At 38.0% G+C, this 18,537-nt stretch overlaps 2 long non-coding RNA genes and 1 pseudogene across 2 annotated transcripts; 2 read left to right on the forward strand and 1 right to left on the reverse strand.

The window, feature by feature from the left end:
- Positions 1-1,255: 1,255 nt before the first annotated feature.
- Positions 1,256-17,101, forward strand: LOC133876451 (4-coumarate--CoA ligase-like 9; annotated as a pseudogene).
- On the forward strand, positions 8,465-9,991 carry LOC133876452 (uncharacterized). The gene is made up of 2 exons (XR_009901539.1): positions 8,465-9,212; positions 9,610-9,991. It is a non-coding gene; the product is annotated as an uncharacterized LOC133876452 (long non-coding RNA).
- LOC133875907 (uncharacterized) lies at positions 10,347-12,620 on the reverse strand. The gene is made up of 4 exons (XR_009901506.1): positions 12,383-12,620; positions 12,191-12,287; positions 10,851-10,964; positions 10,347-10,772 (listed from the first exon to the last, which is right to left on the reverse strand). It is a non-coding gene; the product is annotated as an uncharacterized LOC133875907 (long non-coding RNA).
- Positions 17,102-18,537: the final 1,436 nt, after the last annotated feature.

Raw genomic sequence — 18,537 nt, forward strand, 5'->3', positions numbered from 1 at the left:
TTGTTCCATTTTAAAAAAATAAATAAATAAATTTCAGTTATTTTTTGTTTTTTTTTTCGTTTTTTTTTTCATTTTAAAAAATGTTCTTTTTCGTTTTTTAATTTAATAAAAACTGGTTTTTTTTTTCATTTGTTTTATTTTTTTTTAAATAAATAAATTTCAGTTATTTTTTGTTTTTTCCTTTTTTTCTTTAAAAAAAAAATTGTTCTTTTTCATTTTTTTTAATTTAATAGAAACTGGTTTTTCTTTTTTCTTTTTTTCATTTCTTTTATTTTTTTTAAAAAAAAATTCAGTTATTTTTTGTTTACTTTTAAAAAAAAAAAATTAATTTTTTTTCTTCTTTTTTTTCGTTTTTTATTTAATTTTTTTAAAAATATTTCTTTTTTAGTTTTTTATTTTTTATTTTTTTAAGTTTTTTAGTTTTAGTTTTAATTTTTTGAATTTATGAAGACATTTTTGTCTTATTCAAAAAAAATTAAGGTCATTTTTATTTTTTTGTTAGTCTTAAGGAAATATTAATATTTTTTGATAATTTAAAAAGAAATATTAACCCAATTAATAATTTAAGAGATACATTTACAATTAAATAATAATTTGAGAAAGTTATTTGTACTTTTCCTTTTTAGAAATCTGCCGTTGCCGCATTAGAAAAAAAAAAGTGTCGTCTTTGTAAAGGGTAAAACACGCAATAGTAAAAGAACGGATGATATCGTTTGACTCACGGCCAATAATTAAAGAATAATGATTCAATGCCACCTAAATATACAACTTTTCACCATCTTGCTTATGTGGCAAGGTGGTCCCCCACTACTTTTTGAATTTTTTTATTTTTTAAAAATAAATTAAGGTGAGGGACCACCTTACCACATAGACAAGGTGGTAAAAAGTTGTATATTTAGGTGGTAGTGAATCATTACTTATAATTAAAACATGTGTCAAACCATTTATGAGTCTTTTTTTTAATAGGACGTACCTGCTCCCCATAAATATTCTGACAGCTAAAACTTGGTCCAAGTAAACGAATTTCAAACGTAGACTCCAAATTATTTACGTAAATTACTTGGCTATTTGAGCGGAGATTCACATGATCCCGATAAAGATGTGAATGCATCCAACGTAGAGCCATGCAGTAAAGCACGCCTACAACTAGTCAAACAAGAAAAAGCAAAGAGCAAATAAAAAGTAAAAGTCAAACTCATTCAGTCGTATGTTCTTATTATTATTTCCCTCTTTATTTATAAAAACTATATAATATTTCACTCTCCCCACTCTGAGCCACCCATAGAGACAAACACTGCAATTTTGCAATCTCCTCCACACCACAGCCATCAGTCCCGATGGCCAACGACCAAACAACGAATCCCAGCCGTCCGATCGACCCTCGCAGCGGCTTCTGCCCACACACCAAGACCTTCCACTCCCTCCGCCCGCGGGTTCCACTCCCTCCACTGTCCCAGCCCCTCTCTCTCACCCAATACACCCTCTCTCTCCTCCGCTCCCAATCCTCTGCACCCGAGCCCAACACCACCGTCCTCATCGACGCCGCCTCCGGCCGCCACCTATCCTACTCTCACTTCCTCGCCCAAATCCACTCTCTCACCTCCTCTCTCGCAGCCTCATCCTCTCTCTCCAGAGGCCACGTGGCGTTCATTCTCTCGCCCAGCTCCCTGCACGTGCCCGTGCTCTACTTCGCGCTATTGGCCCTCGGAGTCACCCTCTCGCCAGCCAACCCACTCGGCTCCGACTCCGACATCGCTCACCAGGTCCAACTCAGTAACCCGGTCATCGCCTTCGCCACGTCAGCTACTTCGCACAAGATTCCGACTCTCCCCCTCGGCACTATCCTCCTCGACTCGCCGCAGTTCCTTTCAATGCTCAACGGGAATCGTCCTACCTCGGATCCAGTCCACCGAGTCGAAGTGAGTCAGTCCGACTCAGCGGCCATTCTCTACTCCTCCGGAACCACCGGGAGGGTCAAGGGCGTTCTGCTCACTCACCGGAATCTAATCGCCCTAATCGAAGGTTTCTTTCAACTCAAACGTATGTCGGATCAGAAACAAACTCAGATGGTAAATTTCGAACTTAAAATCATTTGCGTAATTAATTGCGGAGCTTAAGCTTTAAACTATTAAGAAACGAAACGGTCGTGTGAACAGAGCGAGGAACAACTGCAGGCGGTGTCGCTGTTCACGCTGCCGCTGTTCCACGTGTTCGGATTCTTCATGCTGGTGAGGGCGGTGGCAATGGGCGAGACACTGGTGCTGATGGAGAGGTTTGACTTCGAGGGCATGCTGAGGGCCGTGGAGAAGTATCGGGTCTCCTACATGCCGGTGTCGCCGCCGCTCATCGTGGCGCTCACCAAGTCCGACCTCGTCAAGAAGTACGATCTCAGCTCGCTCCAGCTGCTCGGCTGCGGCGGCGCGCCGCTCGGTAAGGAGGTAGCCGAGCGCTTCGCTGCTAAGTTCCCCAACATCGAGATTGTGCAGGTATTAGTGATTATTAATTTAGCCAGTACTTCAAATGTTTTAGCTTAGTATTAATTATTTCTATTTTTTTTTTGCTAAATTATATGTTTAGATAATAGAATCTAAGGGAGTGATGCTCATATTTTCTTGTTCTTTGTCTTAAGGGATATGGTTTGACTGAGACTGGAGGAGGGGCGGCAAGAATGATTGACATTGAGGAGACCCAGCGGCATGGTTCTGTGGGTCGCCTAGCTGAAAATATGGAGGCCAAGATAGTTGATCCTGTAACTGGAGAGGCCTTGCCGCCTGGCCAGAGAGGGGAGCTGTGGTTGCGAGGGCCAACAGTCATGAAAGGTGATCAACTAACTCTGCTACCTTCTTGGTCCTATGACAATGTACTGCTGACATTATTCTATTACATCACAGCTCCTAATAACTTGAGACCTCTCTTTCATGATTCCTAAGACCATTGTAACGCTTCTTGTTTGATTAACAGAATCATGGTGTCTCTCCAGGTTATGTAGGAGATGACAAGGCAACTGCTGAAACATTGGATTCAGATGGGTGGCTGAAGACTGGAGATCTTTGTTATTTTGACTCTGACGGATTCCTCTTCATTGTTGACAGATTAAAGGAACTGATCAAATACAAAGCTTATCAGGTGATTGCCTGAGCCTTCCTACAAACCTTTTGTTACAGTTGTCATCGCACTCCATTTAAATAACTCATCCTTTGAATCTCGATAAATTGCAGGTTCCCCCGGCAGAGTTGGAACACTTACTCCTAGCCCATCCTGATATTGCCGATGCTGCTGTGATTCCGTAAGTGTGGAAAAGATAGACATTCTTAACTTTTTCTGATTTGTGGCATTCTAGTGACTGCTAACTTCTAGCTTATAAATTTACTCATTTTTCAGATAGTGTTATCTTGTTCACTTCTTTAACATTAATGTCGTTCGGAGAGCAAATTTAAGGATTTGTCTATTGACAAGTAACTGGTGCACAAAGATTTATATTTTTATGAAAATTTGGGACCAGTTCTACCTCTTTCTTCTCATTGTATGCTATCTTGGAAGCAGGTATCCTGATGAAGAAGCAGGGCAGATTCCCATGGCTTTTGTGGTAAGAAAGCCTGGAAGCAATATCACAGAGGCTCAAGTTATAAATTTAATTGCAAAACAGGTGCGATTTGGGATACCTATGAAAACAGTTGAATGGTCCTTTCTAAGTTAAGATGCATATACTAAAGTGCCCTAGCCTTGCAATTTAATCTTTCATGGCTACATATTTGCTCATATCCTGGCTTGATGTTGCATAAAAAGACTGAATTTGGTGTTTTTTGTGTTTCACAATGCATAAAGTGTCTTTCAATTTGGTGCCTTTAGATAGCATAATTGATAATTTCTGTGGAGATTTGGATTAACTGGCTGATTAGATAGTCTAAATTACATTAGGTGCCTAATATTCATATTGGTAATGAAAATTAATATATTAAGCAGGGCATTCAAGTTTCTTTCTTCTCCCTCAGAAGATTGAGAAAGAGAGAGAGAGAGAGAGAGAGAGAGAGAGAGATGTGATCCTCTTCTTTCTTCCGGAATACAAATAAATTTTGGATTCCTTGATGCATATTGTAGTGTTGGGGCACAAGCCTAAATTTTGGCCTATATAATCCCTTTCTTACTTCTAGTTGGACCATCAAGTGGTTACATTAGGTGCTTGGGATATGTATGGATTCGATCATATAGATCTCTTAACAAAAGAAGTCTTCATAAGATTGGCTCCCCCAATCCCATAATCAAAAACTCTCGGCCAAATCTATTTTACATATTCTTCAAAGAGAGGATCCTCCCTGTATATTTCATACTATTCTTTAGTCCTTCTGTAATATTATATAGCCTTGCTTTTCTACCATTAGCAAGGGACATTTTTCTGTCTTTGTTAGTGTTCTTACTTACGTGGTGCATTTTTTCTTGCAGGTAGCACCATACAAGAAGATACGACGTGTGTCTTTTATAAACTCTATTCCAAAATCTCCTGCAGGAAAAATTTTGAGAAGGGAGCTGGTCACTCATGCTCTCTCTGTTGGTTCAGCTAGATTATGATCGTTATACTAAAATAAGAGAAATGCTACAAGCCTTCCATGTGCATACTCCCTAGAGTGATGGTGAAAATTACCAACGAATCCAAAGTTCAATAGTGATTTTTACTTCACGTTAAAAAGTGTACACTTGAGAATAAGCACTTAGAAGTGCACGTTGCATTTCTCCTAAAATAATGTGAGGGTGCTGTGCTAAAAGTAGGCAGTTTAGCTAGTCTTTGGCATTTTTTTTTTAGACATCTAGACAAGCTTGGATATAGATCAGCTTTTGTCAGCTACTGATCACAATCCAACCAGATAGCCCAAGGGAGTAACTTCTGTAATATTATTTCATTTTTCTGGGCTTATTTACTTCATAGGCCATTTAGTGTGTGGATTATAATGTTTTCAGCACCAACATTATGTACTTGATGTAGTAATTCCATAAGATCATTAAGTTGTTCCTCTAAACTAGCTTTCCTAATTTCAATGATATGATCTGTTTTGTCAGTTCTCGGTGTTAGAGGTTGAATATTTATTAGAACATTACTAGACGGGGACATCCATTTCTCGGGATAGGGATCGAGTGCAATGAGCTATCTGTATTGCATTGCATGTAATATGAGAATCTCTTGTAAGAGGACATTGATTGGGCAGGCGAACAGAGCCCAGGTGTCTTCTCACATGCAATATGGTCATTCATTGCACCTAATCGGGAACCCATTTCTAGATCAAGTTGAGTTTTGAAGGTAAAATTTGTCATTAGAACATGTGCTTTTGACTAGAGTTTTGTAAATTAACTTTTTACTTTATCTAAGGTCTCTTGAACTCTCATACTTTGCAACCTTTGCGGAGTCTGAAAGTGCTTGATCCTTTCCATCCACTTAGAGACACGGGTTCAAAAAGGAAGGCTTGAAAAGTGAAGGAAATCTAACAGTCCTAATTTGACATATTGCATTTGTTAATCACCATATTTGTATTTGCTGTCTCTTTTACTTGCTTAAGCCAAACCCATTAAGATTCCAATTTTTACTATGACAGACATTAACGTGTTCTTGAATGGAAAGTAAATGATAGAGATAATGTTCGAATTAGACCCTTACTCTACTTTACTTTGATACCATGTAGGGCTTGCTAAACCCTTAGGCAAAGGGCCCCAATTAATAATTGTACAATATATATATATATATTTAAAAAAAAAAAAGATTTTTATGGCTCCAATATAGTAAAAAGTTAATAAGTAGTCTCTAATCAAAGCCCCCAATTAATAGTTCTACAATAAAAATTCTTTCTCAAAAACAAAATTTTAAGACTCTAATATGGTAAAAAGTTAATAAATAATCTCTAATTAAGGCCCTCAGGTATGGTAAAAAAATAAAAAATTATAATAATGGGGCCTTCAAAAATCTCTAGACATGAAAATGAGAATTTATTGACTCTAGACATGTGATCATTCAATTTCTTTTAACCTGTACAATTTACGTTCATAAATAATAGACTTTCCATGAAAGCTAATAATCTAGGTTCCCAACGTCGTAAATTTTTCAACATATATAAATTCTTAAAATGTCCACTTGTTTACTTTGCCATTTTCACATTTATGAAAGTTTAAATCAATAAAAATAAATAATTTATTCATTTAATTAACGTTCTAATATATAATTGCATCTGGCCCTCCAAGCTTTAAAGCCTTTTCATTATAAATAAATATTACAATTCAACTATACCCAAATTTGACCCAACACAGACCTTTGGAGGTTTGAAGCTGCTTGGGGCCTACTGGGGCCCATTGTGTTGAATTGCAAATGGAGATGTGAATCGTGAAATCTTCCTACCGAAAAATGATTTGTGGGGGACAAAAAATCGTTCTCCGTCACTCTTTTTATAATTTTTTAATCAAAAAGATGGTGATGGGAGACGGAAAACCGTCCCCCATGTATCAGCTCTCCCCCCGACCACCAACTCACTAAGAAGTAATGATAGGCAGAGGACGACTTGCCCGGCCCTTTCCTACGTGGAAATGGCCTTTTGTCTTTTAATATATATATATATATATTTTTTTTTTTTCATTTAAAAAAAAGAAAAAAAAAAAGAAAGAAGCAAATATCTGATTTTGACAACCCAGAGACGTCTTCTATACCCATATTCCCCCCCAAATCCTTCCCTCCCTCTCTCCATCTCCTCTCCTCAACCCCACCGCGAGTCCGCCACCGTCAACCACTCACGAGCCCGCCACTCCACTGTGTGTTCTCCATTTCCGGCCAAAACCCAACCACCGTGGTTCTCCATCTCCGGTTCGCCTCCGATAGCCGAACCACCACCACCGCCGACGAGCCCATCCACCGTAAGGTTTTCTCTCTTTTTTTTTTTTATTTTCTTTTTTTTTTTTAAAAAAAAATCTTTCCTTTTCATTTTCTCTCCTAATTCAGTTTTTTTAGTTGTTTTTGGGTGAGATTTGGCTGATTCTTGGTCATCATTTCGTGCCCTAGATCTTGAAAAGCCAATACCCAAAAGCTTGAGCTTCTAGATCCTTGAACCGGGGGTACAGATTTTTGCGTGGATTGGGGATCTCATCGAGCTCAATTCAGCTCATTTCCTTTCCAGCTAATCTCTCATAGTGGTGCGTTCAAATTCCTCTTTTTCCTTTTATTTTTTTTTTAAGAACAGATTTTGGCTTTTGCTTAAAGTTAGCATGTAATAACAGCAATTCGTGAATTGAACCACCCCCTGCAATACTACCAATCAATGGAGATTACTATAATGGAAATCTTAAGGCGCCCTTAGGTACACATGCAGTATACACAGGAAAAACTAAAGCTCACCCACAAAAACCCAATACTATAATGGAAATCTAAATGAGTATAACCTGTCTGATTTGGTCTTGGATCAGGTCAAAAACCCTTTTTTATTTTTGTAAAGGAAATAGCATAAGCCCTCGAGCTGGAAATATGCTTAGATAATCATATTGGACAGATTTGGCTCAAACGTACGTACAAGTTGGTGGATAATATTATAATGGTTGAAATTTGATGATACAATCTAATATTGTGTTTAGGTAGGAAATGGGTGAAGGGGTTGTTGAGGTTCTTCAGATAAGATAGATATATAGTTATTATTTTTTTCTTAAAACCATTTTTAAAAATAAGTGCTTTCATTTTTAAATAAATACATTAAACGTACAACTAGTTGGCCAAAGTCATACCAAAAGGCCAATGGAATAGGATCCTTTCCATTTGATGGAATCATTTTACCGTCTGAATTATGTTTTCAGCCCAATCTCATTCATCACTCTAAACAAGTTTTGTTATGCCTTAATTTGTATCATTGTGTCATGCGAAGAATAATTAGGGCGTCACTAATTATGTCAACCACTTTATTAGATGTTACACATATTATAGGTGTTGTCTTCTGAAAGTGGGGTAACTCTGTGATTTGGGGCATCTACAGGTAATCCCTCTTTAGAATGTTGTTTGCAATATGTTCATCTATGTATTTAGAAATTTCAGAACTTACAGAGAGCTATGAATATGTCTAATTTTTGCTTCGTTGATTCCCAAGTATTAGAGAAGAAAACTAGTTGCTGCTATGTTATATAATATATATAATATATAGGAATGTCCTGGAAGATACTTGGAGTAAGTTGGAGCCTATGATAATTACAAATGTTTTGAGTCTTGAAATGACCTTGTTATAGCATCCTGGAGAAAAAATGCAGCAAAATGGAACCCCCAACAACAAAATGGAATTTAAATATGTCGCTCTAAAGAATTAATTTTTAAGCACTCCTAATATCAATCCTATACTAATGAATTGGCTGGGATTGCAAAGGTAAATTCATTCAAGGCATGCAATTCTCTGTGATAGAGGACATTAATTGTTGCACCGAAGGAGATTTCATACACTTGTCGTAAGTGGTAAGGTCTCTTTGATTAAAGTAATTTTTTTTTTTTTTTGGAAGGTCAATTATTCTTACTAAAGTTTGCTTGTGTGCTAATTTTTTGTTTCCTTTCATTTCAAGGTTCCAACTGGTTATGTTTTATATCTCATTTGTTTATTTAAGTAAATTGGTAGTTTGAGAATTCTATTTTGATTATCTTTGTTGGTTGAATTGTGGTGTTTGCTCACCAAGGGCTAGATTTTTCTCTGATAAGTTTTGGTTGAGATTGAAACATAAGCACTCTGGTTATAGCATGAGAATTGAGGAAATAATTGTAACATGGTTCTCTTCTGAATCTAGGTTGCTGTTTTTAGTTGATGGTTAATAATTGTAACATGGTTCTCTCATAGTTTTGCTGCTACTCATTCTATACTCTAATCACTTGGAATTACATCCTTCACTTTATTTTTGTTCTTTTTTTGCATGTATTCCCCGGACTTTCTTTTAGCTTATTCTAGTTATATGAAATTCTATGGGGACAGTTTTAAGGGCTAGAAATTTCAGAATGCAGAACTGCATGAAATCAGGAAGAAAAAAATGATTTGCCATTGGAACTGAATGAAATTAATTCCTCCATTAGTAATTATCCACCTGGTTGCCAAGATACGTGTATTTGATGGAAGTTAGACTGATCTCATCAATATTGATAGGTGTGTGCAAGAATTGAAGTCCAGTTTAATCAATGAAGAATCCTGATCTCTTTTTATAGTATTTGTGCCTGATTGCAAAGTGAGGTGGTGGTGTTTCTTTTCTTTTGATATTTTTCTGTTGTGTATTGCTTCAATTTCAGCCTCTATTTTTCGTTCTTCATTATGAAGTCATTTTGCATAAATTGTTCTTACTATATTGATATTCTTACTGAACTGTAAGGTCAATTGCTCATAAGACTGTGTATACTTTGAAAATGGAAAATGAACATTCTAATTGTTAATGCTTCTCAGAGTTGTTTCATAAAATTATTATGAATATTCTTTGATTAATATGCTAATGTTCAGCTGTAAATCTTGTTGCATTGTGAAAGGTTCCAGCCATTCAATTTGTAGTTCTTTGGTTTTTAAATGGATGATGAAAATAATTGGCACTTATCATTGCTTTTTGTTTGTTGGTACTTTTTTTTTTTTTTTTTAATAGACAGTTGTCTGCAATTCTGCAATTTTATCAATGCAAGGAAGAGTTCAGATATGGGAGGTCATTGCAGGCGCTGAAGATCTTGTTGATTGAGAAGGTGTATTTCTGACCATGACATGTTTGAGTAGAGGATGAGAGGCGTTGGGATAATTAGTTATTATAGTTTTGGTTTGATTTCGCCTGTTGCCATTTCTGTTTGTGAAGCAGTTCCACAAACAAAACTCTCTTTAGTGGAAATGTTTTTTGCTAATTAATTTGTAACCTCTTTGACAATGATGATGAGCTTTTAGAAGTAAAGCTTGATTATCTATGTGCATGTATATTAATACATTATTAGTCAATAAGGAATTGTGTACGTACAGAAAAAGAGAGACTTGATTTGTAACTCAAGTTGATATCTGTTATTTGATTAGCAATGATACAGTCATGTAAGATAGGTTGCCATGTCTCTCTATGTGGATCTTTGGTTTCACTCAATGCAGATTCAATGAAGCAGATGGCCCTAAGTGGAAAATGTGTTTGAAATAATGAGACATTGATTTTGCAGGTGGTAAAGTTGTTGTTGTTGTTATAATAATAGTAGTTTAACTCTCTCAATTGGGTAATGCGGATGATTATGTAACTCAATGTCAAGTCCTGTACCTAACAAATGAAGGGTTGGTCTTACTATGATTCACTTGAAACATTGCATGAAATCCCAATCCAGCGTTGTGTGAAGTCTCGCTCATGATGAAACAAAATTTGATGGCTCAAGACACATTAACATCGCCATCATAGCTGAAGACAATAATACAACCAAACAAACACGCAATAAAAGCTACCACTACGAACTGAAAATACGATATAAACGAACCTTAATAAATGGTAAAATTGTTTAGGCTGCAGTAATGGGTACCCAAACAACAAACAATACAAACACACCAAACTTAACTGGTCTTAAGTTTCTATTCAGAAACACCAAACAACGACACCTCTCTAAAACTTACAAAACTCAACTAAACAGACTAGCCAAAATCACCCAACAACTAAACAAAAGAGCAAAGAAACTGCAGGACCATCACTGCAGATCCACAAACCGAGAGATCCATATCAGAAGAACTACCAAAGACCAACCCAGCTCAGAAATTAAGCACCTTTCTGGCACTCCCCATCGACAACAGAGATGCCTGTTGATAGCAGAGTTACCAAATTTGCAGGAAATTAAGCTAATTTCAGAAATTACTTTGTAGTTATTACATACATACCACTTTTTAGCGGGATTGGACGTGGTTCAAAAGTTCCTTAGACGTGCAGGAACTCCATAATTACATAACGGAGGACCGCTTGACAAATCACTTGTTGTAGACATTTACTTGTGCCTACATTCAGAAGCACATGACATGAGAATCTTCTATAAATTGGGGGGCTAAATATATGATTGAATCAAATAAAAGATTGTTGAATCTTTTCTCTCCACCCAGTTTTGAGAACCAAAAAAAATCAAATACCATAAAGAAGTACACTAGTGACAAATCACTAATTGGTTATGAAATACGAATTCTTGGGGTGAATACATGCCTACATAGATATATTTTCAATTATCTATTGTCTCCAAAACAAACCAATATGCCAATGAATTAATATGAGGGATCATAGATGTTGTTTTCTGAAGCTGAGGCCACTCATCTAGCAATTTCTGCTCACAAATATATGGAATTGTAGTCTTGAGTGATTAAATGAATTTCCAGTAGCCATTCCACATTACAAGAATAAAATTGATACTTCTTGTACCTGGCCATAGATTTTATTATGCATCGTTGCTGAAGTTAATGTTAACATGGTAGTGAACTACTAGATGTTTGAAGATGTAGTGATCCGTTATGCCCACAACCAAGATTCATCATCCCACATGTCAATTTCCTTTCTGGGGACTCCTTTTATATAGATCTCACCACTATATTTCTCTAGGCAATGGTCAAGTTGTTTGAGCTTTTTCAATGAGAAGATTGTTAGGGTAAAATGTTTTTAGTGTATGATTTTTGGTTCACATATAAGTTTCAGCCCCAGTATCGTGAAGGTGGGAAATTCTTCTAATCCCTCACCTCCTTTCTAAGCAAGTAGGATGATTTGGGGGGACATTTTGCTAATTTAATGGAAAATTCTGGAAAGATAACTCAAGACAAATTAAATAAGTTTGTCTTATGCAGGAATCTGACAAGAATCAATTTGGCTTGCAGGATTCAAATAAGTCGTTTGGATTTGGGTTTGTGCTTGAAAGGCCACGATGACAACCTTGATTCTAGGGAAATGGCTTTGACCATTTTAGTGCCTGTATATGTTGTTCACCTCCGTAGCTAACACAGACTCATGCAATGTAGTACCAAGAAAAAAAAACTACATAACCCTGTTCTGAAACCCACCAAAAAAAAAAGAGAGAGAGAGGAAAAAAAAAAAAGAGTTGGATGAATGTGGTGTTCCATGCACCAAATACAAGAAGTTTTTGTTCGATGTCTCAAGCTCCGAAGAAACTACAAATCACAGCAAGCAACTAAAAAAGGAAGATCCAAAAACAACTCAAAAAACCAGAAATGGGGGAGATCGGTACCGGTGCCAAAAATGGGGGAGATCAAGGCCAGAAATGAGGGAAATGGTCGCCGGAATTGTGGGAGCCCAAATCTTAGCTAACTTTGTCTCTCCAATTCCTGCATTTTCTCAGCCAAATCTCACCCATAAAAAACTAAAAAAATTGGATTTGGAGAGAGAGAGAGAGAGAAAAAAAAAAAAAAAAAAAACTTACGGTGGATGGGCTCGTCGATGGTGGTGGTTCGGCTGGGGCTGCTCGTGACGGTACGGTGGTTGGGTTTTGGCCGGAGATAGAGAACGCACAATGGAGTGGCGGTCTCGTGAGTGGTCGACGGTGGTAGGCTCACAGTGGGGTTGAGGAGAGGAGATGGAGAGAGGGAGGAAAGGATTTGGGGGGAAAATGGTACGCACAGTGGGGAATATGGGTATAGAAGACGTCTCTGGGTGTTCAAAATTAGCTATTTGTTTCTTTCTTTTTTTTTTCATATATATATATATTAAAAGACAAAAAGGCCCTTTCCACGTAGGAAATGGCCGGGCAGGGGACGGCAAGCCCCTATTTATCATTGGGTCGGTCATTTTCAATGGAGCAGTGATATATGGGACAAACAACCGTTCTCATCACTTTTTTTTTTTTTTTTTTAAAGTAAAAAAAAAAAATCAAAATTTATTATTTGATGTTAAATTTATATATTTTTTTATTAAAAAAAAAACAAAAGAGAGTGATGGGCCACCTATCATTTTCCTTTTCAATGTCATTGTGCCTTCGAGTTTGGACATGCTATGCCGTCCCCTGCCGATCATTGGGTCGGTCATTTTCAATGTCATTGTGCCTTCGAGTTTGGACATGCTATGCTATATAATTTTCACTCTCTCACTCTGAGACAAGGAAATGATTTGCTGGCACCAGGCCTTTTGTATTAAAAAATTAAGTTTTAATAAAAAGTGCCTGTTTAAACCGTACCCTGTCTATCAGGCCTCCTTAGACAAAACACCCTCCACAGTCCACACCACAGCCGTCGGTCCCGATGGCCAACGACCAAACAACGAATCCCAGCCGTCCGATCGACCCTCGCAGCGGCTTCTGCCCACACACCAAGACCTTCCACCCCCTCCGCCCGCGGGTTCCACTCCCTCCACTGTCCCAACCCCTCTCTCTCACCCAACACACCCTCTCTCTCCTCCGCTCCCAATCCTCTGCACCCGCGCCCAACACCACCGTCCTCATAGACGCCGCCTCCGGCCGCCACCTATCCTACTCTCACTTCCTCGCCCAAATCCACTCTCTCACCTCCTCTCTCGCAGCCACATCCTCTCTCTCCAGAGGCCACGTGGCGTTCATTCTCGCGCCCAGCTCCTTGCACGTGCCCGTGCTCTACTTCGCGCTCTTGGCCCTCGGAGTCACCCTCTCGCCGGCCAACCCACTCGGCTCCGACTCCGAGATCGCTCACCAGGTCCAACTCAGTAACCCGGTCATCGCCTTCGCCACGTCAGCTACTTCGCACAAGCTTCCGACTCTCCCCCTCGGCACTATCCTCCTCGACTCGCCGCAGTTCCTTTCAATGCTCAATAGGAATCGTCCTACCTCGGATCCAGTCCACGGAGTCGAAGTGAGTCAGTCCGACTCAGCGGCCATTCTCTACTCCTCCGGAACCACCGGTCGAGTCAAGGGCGTTCTGCTCACTCACCGGAATCTAATCGCCCTAATCGAAGGTTTCTTTCAGCTCAAACATCTGTCGGATCAGAAACAAACTCAGGTGGTAAATTTCGAACTTAAAATCATTTGCGTAATTAATTACGGAGCTTGAGCTTTAAACTATTAAGAAACGAAACGGTCGTGTGAACAGAGCGAGGAACAACCACAGGCGGTGTCTCTGTTCACGCTGCCGCTGTTCCACGTGTTCGGATTCTTCATGCTGGTGAGGGCGGTGGCAATGGGCAAGACACTGGTGCTGATGGAGAGGTTTGACTTCGAGGGCATGCTAAGGGCCGTGGAGAAGTATGGGGTCTCCTACATGCCGGTGTCGCCGCCGCTCATCGTGGCGCTCACCAAGTCCGACCTCGTCAAGAAGTACGATCTGAGCTCGCTCCAGCAGCTCGGCTGCGGCGGCGCGCCGCTCGGTAAGGAGGTCGCGGAGCGCTTCGTGGCTAAGTTCCCCAACATCGAGATTGTGCAGGTATCAGTGATTATTAATTTAGCCAGTACTTCAAATATTGTTAGCTTAGTATTAATTATTTCTATTTGTTTTTTTTTTGCATAGAATCTGAACCATTAAACTGAAAATAATATTGTAATTTTAGAAATTCTTCTACAAAGATTAAGTTAAAAATGAAGATTAGCGTTAAAATATCAATAACATTATCTTTCCTATCAGCCACCCTTGTAACCTTTTTCTTATTCAATTAAAAAAAAAAAAGTTGTGATGAAATATAGTATTAGATCAGATGTCCTGTTTTCAGACTATGACTCTACAATTAATTCCAACTCAACGGTTTATCCCTTATTTCAATTAAATATTTTACAAGTTAATCCTTGATTATTGAGAGGGAGTAGGAGTAATGCTGATATTTTCTTGTTCTTTGTCTTAAGGGATATGGTTTGACAGAGACTGGAGGAGGGGTGGCAAGAATGATTGACATTGAGGAGTCCCAGCGGCATGGTTCTGTGGGTCGCCTAGCTGAAAATATGGAGGCCAAGATAGTTGATCCTGTAACTGGAGAGGCCTTGCCGCCTGGCCAGAGAGGGGAGCTGTGGTTGCGAGGGCCAACAATCATGAAAGGTGATCAACTAACTGTGCTACGTACCTTCTTGGTCCTGTGACAATGTACTGCTGACATTATTCTATTACATCACAGCTCCTAATAACTTGAGACCTATTTTTCATGATTCCTAAGACCATTGTAACGCTTCTTGTTTGATTAACAGAATCATGGTGTCTCTCCAGGTTATGTAGGAGATGACAAGGCAACTGCTGAAACATTGGATTCAGATGGGTGGCTGAAGACTGGAGATCTTTGTTATTTTGACTCTGACGGATTCCTCTTCATTGTTGACAGATTAAAGGAACTGATCAAATACAAAGCTTATCAGGTGATTGCCTGAGCCTTCCTACAAACCTTTTGTTACAGTTGTCATCTCACTCCATTTAAATAACTCATCCTTTGAATCTCGATAAATTGCAGGTTCCCCCGGCAGAGTTGGAACACTTGCTCCTAGCCCATCCTGATATTGCCGATGCTGCTGTGATTCCGTTAGTGTGGAAAAGATAGACATTCTTAACTTTTTCTGATTTGTGGCATTCTAGTGACTGCTAACTTCTAGCTTATAAATTTACGCATTTTTCAGATAGTGTTATCTTGTTCACTTCTTTAACATTAATGTCGTTCGGAGAGCAAATTTAAGGATTTGTCTATTGACAAGAAACTGGTGCACAAAGATTTATATTTTTATGAAAATTTGGGACCAGTTCTACCTCTTTCTTCTCATTGTATGCTAACTTGTAAGCAGGTATCCTGATGAAGAAGCAGGGCAGATTCCCATGGCTTTTGTGGTAAGAAAGCCTGGAACCAATATCACAGAGGCTCAAGTTATAAATTTCATTGCAAAACAGGTGCGATTTAAGATGCATATACTAAAGTGCCCTAGCCTTGCAATTTAATCATTCATGGCAACATATTTGCTCATATCCTGGCTTTATGTTGCATAAAAAGACAGAATTTGGTGTTTTTTGTGTTTCACAATGCATAAAGTGTCATTCAATTTGTTGCCTTTAGATAGCATAATTGATGATTTCTGTGGAGATTTGGGTTAACTGGCTGATTAGATAGTGTAAATTACATTAGGTGCCTAATATTCATATTGGTAATGAAAATTAATATATTAAGCAAGGCATTCAAGTTTCTTTCTTCTCCCTCAGAAGATTGAGAGAGAGACAGAGAGAAGATGTGATCCTCTTCTTTCTTCCGGAATACAATTAAATTTTGGATTCCTTGATGCATATTGTAGTGTTGGGGCACAAGCCTAAATTTTGGCCTATATAATCCCTTTCTTACTTATAGTCTTATAGTTGGACCATCAAGTGGTTACATTAGGTGCTTGGGATATGTATGGATTCGATCATATAGATCTCTTAACAAAAGAAGTCTTCATAAGATTGGCTCCCCCAATCCCATAATCAAAAACTCTCGGCTAAATCTATTTTACATATTCTTCAAAGAGAGGATCCTCCCTGTATATTTCATACTAATCTTTTAGTCCTTCTGTAATATTATATAGCCTTGCTTTTCTACCATTAGCAAGGGACATTTTTCTGTCTTTGTTAGTGTTCTTACGTGGTGCATTTTTTCTTGCAGGTAGCACCATACAAGAAGATACGACGTGTGTCTTTTATAAACTCTATTCCAAAATCTCCTGCGGGAAAGAAGGGAGCTGGTCACTCATGCTCTCTCTGTTGGTTCACCTAGATTATGATCGTCATACTAAAATAAGAGAAATGCTACATGCCTTTCATGTGCATACTCCCTGGCATGATGGTGAAAATTACCAATGAATCCAAAGTTCAATAGTGATTTTTACTTCACGTTAAAAAGTGTACACCTGTAAAAAGTGTACACTTGAGAATAAGCACTTGGAAGTGCACGATGCATTTCTCCTAAAATAATGTGAGGGTGCTGTGCTAGAAGTAGGCAGTTTAGCTAGTCTTTGGCATTTTTTTTTAGACATCTAGACAAGCTTGGATATAGATCAGCTTTTGTCAGCTACTGTTCACAATCCAACCAGATAGCCCAAGGGAGTAACTTCTGTAATATTATTTCATTTTTCTGGGCTTATTTATTTCATAGGCCATTTAGTGTGTGGATTATAATGTTTTCAGCACCAACATTATGTACTTGATGTAGTAATTCCATAAGATCATTAAGTTGTTCCTCTAAACTAGCTTTCCTAATTCCATAAGATCATTAAAATTTTAGAAGCCGTCTCTCTCTCTCTCTCTCTCTCTCTCTCTCTCTCTCTCTCTCTCTCATTGTGCGTGCAAGGAGGTATGCCAGATTTTCTTCCTTGTCTCTTCTATTTTGTATTAGCCGTAGCATGGCTCCATGATTTGCTTTTACCTTGCTTTTCCTTTTTGTGTCTTTTCCCTTTTTCTTGATACAGCCGAGTGGGGTTTTCCTTGTTTTTATTTCCGTATTTGATGTCTTGTCCCCTTTATTTTATTTTGTTGTTTTCCCTTCTCTTTTAACTGTATAATGCCATATCCTTTTTTCTGTTCTTTACCTACCTGTGCCTTTTTCTCTTTTCTTTTTCTAATGAAGAACCGGAGCCGGTCCTTGTCCTTGTCCTCTTCTATTTTTTTTTTTTTTTTTTAAGTCTAGTACAAACCTTCATCTTTCTTTTTATTACATTTCTTTTGGTCCTTGTCCTTTTGTTCCTTTTTCTTAAAGACTTACAGACTTTATATGTTAGGCTATTAATTTGGCGGATCAAATTTTCTTTCGGATTTGATAAATTGGATAGAAGAAATTCTATTAAATTGAAATCTTTAACGAATAATAAAAATATATATTGTTGCTTATTTAATGGTTTAAATTATTATTCGAGTAATGTCGTTAAACATACCTCGAAAATCCATTCTCAATAGGCTGGCAAACCAAACAATAGTGTCAGTATGTTGCCTAGTGTCGAGTTTGTAGTATTAATTTGTTGGAACCTGTACTCAGGTGACTAGCTAGCTGTCAATGAATTTGCCTTAGCCGCATTCGAAGAGGTAAGGGATTCTCTACTCCTTCTAAAATTATTTTATGTCATATTATTTTATCCATTGCTTCTAGCATATTTACGAATAATTGTTTTCGTTATGTATTTCAAATTTACATCGATGCATGAAGGATTATTTTAAAATAGTTTTGAGATGAAAGTTATTGGTAGAAATCCTCCTACACGTTGAAATTAATGAAAAGATGAGTGTAAAAATCCTCCTACACGTTGCTTAAGAAAAGCTTTAATTATAAAGGACTTTCTAATTGTAGTAAATTGCTTATTTGGTTCCCGAGACGAGAAGTTACTACTTTTTGAAATTAATGAAAAGATGAGTGTAAAAATCCTCCTACACGTTGCCTCAAGAGTTACCAAGCATTGTGAAAGGAATAAGAATAATTTATGAGAATGGGAAATATTTTTATAAATGGGGTCCGTGTGTGGAGAAGACTATTATTTTAGCCCCAGAAATATTCATAGAGATTTATAAAGGATTAAGCTCGGTACCGTTGCTTGGATGGAAGCACAACCGCTGAAGGACTTTGAGAATGCGGTAATTCATCCCTAGGTCATGCTAAGTGCACTTTGATTAATTAGCTGACGGGGCAGGCCTG

Source organism: Alnus glutinosa, chromosome 8 (assembly GCF_958979055.1).
Source record: "Alnus glutinosa chromosome 8, dhAlnGlut1.1, whole genome shotgun sequence".
NCBI lineage: Eukaryota > Viridiplantae > Streptophyta > Magnoliopsida > Fagales > Betulaceae > Alnus > Alnus glutinosa.